Raw genomic sequence first — 5,304 nt, forward strand, 5'->3', positions numbered from 1 at the left:
AGTCATTGTATTGGATTCCTTGCTGAATGTTGTCAATGGTGTCTGCTGGCTATTTAGTGATGTTTTTAACACAACTTGTTTTACTGTAGTTCTGATTTAGGTGGTTAATCATGTGAAAAGTTTTTGTGATTTGGTTCATAGTGGTGTTTCAAGTTTCGCTCTTTGTAATGACTAAGAGACCTTTGGCAGATAAGGCATAAAGGTTTACCTTCCTCAATGGTGAATGCAAATTCCCCCCGCTCACTCTGTTTTCATCTTCATATTTTTATTTCTTACAATTTGTTACATTCTACCTTCACAGATTTTTCACCAATACTTGTAAATAAAAATTGTATCCAATGGCTACCAACTAGTTATCTACAGTTGAATGGCTTATATTACATTGCATTAATATATGTGACAAGAGTGCAGTTGGGGCGAGACTCATAAAACCATCTGTGGCCACTCTCAATGTCCCCACCACCTCCAAATGTTTGATCCTATCTATTTACAAACTTGATTTTCTGATATTCTGTAACCCTTGCTAATCTTGAATTTTTTACCCCACTCGGATCTAGCATTATTGGTTTACAATTGTTTCTGTTGCTCATTGCTATATTAAGGGAGGGGAAATTCATCATGTAGTAATATAATACATAAATATTGAGTTAATAAATGGTATATCATTCTAAGCCTTATAAAGAGAAATGTACCAAGTAATGAAAGATAAAGAAGAGACATCAAATAGATTTTTCCCATTTGTTATCACTTTGAAGTATGTGTGAAACATGGTAGCGTGTTTCGAAAGAGTTGAAAATAACATTCCACATACAAATGACATATCCTTATATATTTTCTATGCATCTCCCTTGTTGCAAGTTGAGTGGGAAACTTGATGAGGAAGTCTGAGAACAGAACTAAAATAGAAGGGGCAGAAAATTAAAAAAATATGACAAGTTTATATTTGGGTTTATTTGAAATAGGGACTGTCATTTCCCTTTCAGGCAAAAGTAAAGAGTTATTCTTTAATTTTTATATTAACTGTGATAAAAATAGTTAATAATAATAAAGCTAAATTCAAAATAATTTGTGGCATTTCTTCCGGCTTTACTTTCTGAGTTCAAATAATTACCATGGGCGCACTGCAGTCGATGTAATCGACCAAGTTCTTCTCTTCCTCGAAAGCTGACGCCTTGTGAATATAATGGAAAGGGTTATCTGTTTATTCATTTATTAATATGAAGACCCAAGTTTCGAACCCACACAAACGCATTTCATTCAGCCCAGACATCACTCAAACTCTATCCTAATACCGCCAAAGCTATTCTGAAACATTGCTTGCAGATGGAACCATCCACAGAAATTACCTATAATCTTTATATTTGTGAAACAATGTATATTTTAAAATCGCGATTGGTTTTCGATTTTAGGTAAGAACAATGCCTCTCCCACCACGTTTCTTTCTACCACAAATTTGGATAATTTATGACAATAAATGAAAATATTAATTAACATTGTTATCATCGGTGAATCCCTGATTCTACATTATATTTATGTGGCCACTACTGTTGAGAAGTACATAAAGAACACTACCGAAGACTTTTCTAGCCAATATAAATGTAGTAGTGTTGAAGTATATATACTTTTAGTTAGAAATTAATTAGTTATTGATATAATCACCCTACCAGGATACAACAAAATCTATATCGGAACACGATTTCACATCGAGAATCTTGCAAATCAAATACGAAAGCGAATCAATGTATTTGCATTTAACCTTCAATCTGACTGATAAAAGTGTTATGTATGTCGAAGATTTAAAAAAAAATTAAAAGTAAGAAGTTTGTGTAAATGAACTCGGCCAATATCTGTGGAAAATTATACAAGTGAACTCGCCTAATAACTTACATAAATAGAAAGCTTTTTCTGTTCAGAGAAGTAAAACAGCTTAAAAGGAAAATGCGCCATGTAACATCTATGGTCGTTTTCCTCAAAGAAAAGTATATCGCTATTGTTTTCGCGGCAGCCAATTTGTTGAGATTAAAGTCTTCTGACGGATTTTACACATGTTTGCGAGTACTTATGAACTTTCTACAAGAATTACATCCTCTGGTCGGATTTAAGTATGTTTCCAAGTATTGTTGTTAGAGTTTCCTCTGTAATGATATCCACTGAAAGCAAATTAAAACCAAAAAAGGTGACAAAGCGCAATGAGAGAAGAGAAGACCTCTTGAAAATGGGGAACTTTATACACACTGCTTCTTTTTAACCCGGAAACTAACCCCCTTTCCTAAGGGATTCCGAAAGTATTTATGATGGATGACAGAATGAACAGGAAAGAAACTGGAACGTTGGCATCACTGTAGATAAGTGCACTTAATCCTGCATGTGTTCATCTGTGAGTCCATGATAAAGATTGTACCACCTTTCTCTTTCACCAAAGAAAAGAAGGTAGTTTTCCTCTGCATAGTAACCATACTGAAAGATGTGGTATGGAAGACGCGACTGAAAGGGATCGCGACAGGCCAATTCATCTCAGGACGTGGGCTGGTGAACTACTTCGTCATCCACCTTTCCAGGAAGATCCGTCTGGAGAGAAGAAGACTGCCGCAAAGAGTATTCGGGGAAAGATGGACGAATGTCGTAAGAAAGTTGAGTAATGCAAGGCGCTGTGCTCGCACGGTCGGACCATGCGTAAGGGAACGAAAAGAATTACGGAAAAGGAAATCAACCGGCGTTGTTAATCCAAAAACCCGAACATAACAGTGACATTAATTTCATTTATAATTTTAAATCATCTATCTTCATTTATTTATATAAACTCATACGTTTCTGATTTATGTAACGAGTACGTCTGACCTTATATGTTCCTTGTCTGTCCTTGTTTGTCCCCTCTATGTATCCCTTTTTATAAGGGAAATAAAGGAAAACTGCAGGTGTTCATCTGTTACAACATTGAAAATTACTTTTCTGGAATACCAACATTTGTTTTAAACTCTGTTCATTTCTTTTTATGTCAACAACCCAATATATTTTTAAAAATTGGTTGTTGACCTCCGCCGATATATATTTGCAAAGAGTTGCATGTATCTCTCGAGTTGTGTCTTACCTAACCTTCTCACATAGCAAGAATATTAAATAGATTTCAATAGATTACGTATAAATTTCATATAACATCCATTACATATTATATAACTTTTCTAAGTGTTTAAATATATAATAATGTTTTGTTTTACGTAGACTTTTAATGGAAAATATATATCCTTAATCTTTCAGTAATTCATTTGAAATAAATTCTTTAGCCATGACTTTTTTTTCTATCTATTACATGTATTGGAGTTAATGAAATAAAGCGCCGGATTTTTTTTTTCTTCCAGTTTTGTTCTTTTATGTCTTACATTATTTGTGTTTAAGATTGGAATGCTTACTTATTTCGACTCTTCGACATTGATAAAAATAATATCAGGATACACCACGGCCAATAACACCATGGATCCCAGGGTGACGGCATACACACCAAAATAATGTATTCATGATGGATAATACAATGAAGAGGGAGAAAGCTGGGATCGATTTTTCATCGGTGCAATAATTGCTGCATTATTTTTTGATCACCATCTCTGGAAACACAAGTTTATTCAATGGAACATCAGCATTCATTTAGACTCTGAGTTCGTTTTATGTCAGTACCACGAGTTGTTTTACTTAATTCTGCCAAATGCAACATTTCTTCTTTCACAATTACCTCAAATCCACTGGTTCTGGATTGTCATGTTTTTCAGTTGATTTGTCAGCAGTATCTGCTGGCTATTTATCAATGTATTTACCACAACTTGTTTTTATTTTTAAGTGGTTAATTACGCGGCATTTTAAAATTTTAATTCCCCACCCCAAGGTCTTCACAAGCACAGCATATTGCCCGATGATGGAAGGATACTTTTAAACGTGTCAGTTATGCAACACTGGCGTTGGCCACGGATACGATCTCAAATAGCTAGCTGGCTCTTCTCAAGCACAGCATATCTCCAAAGGTCTCGGTGGGTTAAAGAGAAATGTACCAAGTAATGAAAGATAAAGAAGAGACATCAAATAGATTTTTCTCGTTTGTCTCACTTTGAAGTATGGTAGCGTGTTTCGAAAGAGTTGAGAATAACATTCCACATACAAATGACATATCCTTATATATTTTCTATACATCTCCCTTGTTGCAAGTTGAGTGGGGAAACTTGATGAGGAAGTCTGAGAACAGAACTAAAATAGAAGGGGCAGAAAATAAAAAAATTATTATAAGTTTATATTTTGGTTTATTTGAAATAGGGACTGTCATTTCCACTTCTGGCAAAAGTAAGAAGTGCCGTTCTCACAGTACTCGCTTGTGTCAACTTTTACCCGATAAATAATAAAGCTTGGGTTTTTCTCCTTTCTTAATTTTTATATTAACTGATTTAAAAAAAAAAAGGTGTTTCAGCCAACATATTTCCGCATCTTTTCTTTCATAACTAGTTTCAAATTTTGACACAAGGCCAGCAAATTCGGGGGAAGAGGATACATTGATTACATTGACTTCAATTTTCAACTGGTACTTATTTTATCGACCCTGAATGGATGAACAGCAAAGTTAACTTCAGCAGAATTTGAACTCCAACTTAAAGAGAGATGAAATGATGCTAAGCATTTTGTCCGCTGTGCCAACAGCTCTGTCAGCTAACTGCCTTCAAGCCTTATATATTAACAGTCAAAGAACTACACATTAACTTAAGGTGCCATATATGATTTGAGATCCATAGTTTGGTCACCGTGACAAAGTATTGTATAAGTTTATGCTGATTGGAGTTTAGCTTAATGGCTTAATCAACCAGTTCAGTAAACTGTTAGGCAAAACATGAAGTCCCAGTCAACATGAATTTTACAATAAAGTCCTGTTACTCCCAAGGGCCCGGGAACAGGGGGTGCACCGGCACCCCCTAGAATTTTCAGGGGGTGCAAGATCAAAATTTGCACCCCCTACATAATCTTACCAGTTGCAGAAAAAAAGTGTCTAAAATCTATCGGTATAAAATGCTGAAGTTCGATCTCGTTTCAAAACAAAGAAAAAAAATAAATATATAAATAAATAAAAATGATGAAGCTAGCATAAAATTCCCTAGGGAGTTCTGAAGGCAAGTAGCGTCAAAATACAAAAACGTAAGTGACAATAACAACAGTAGCAACAACAATAACAACAACAAAACCAGCATGTATGGTTAATTTTGAATATATAGCATTACTTGAATTATTGAAGACAGCTCCCACGCCTGTCAATACTTCTCTCCATCTTTTAGTACC

The sequence above is a fragment of the Octopus bimaculoides genome, chromosome 16, assembly GCF_001194135.2.
Source record: "Octopus bimaculoides isolate UCB-OBI-ISO-001 chromosome 16, ASM119413v2, whole genome shotgun sequence".
NCBI classification, from domain to species: Eukaryota; Metazoa; Mollusca; class Cephalopoda; order Octopoda; family Octopodidae; genus Octopus; species Octopus bimaculoides.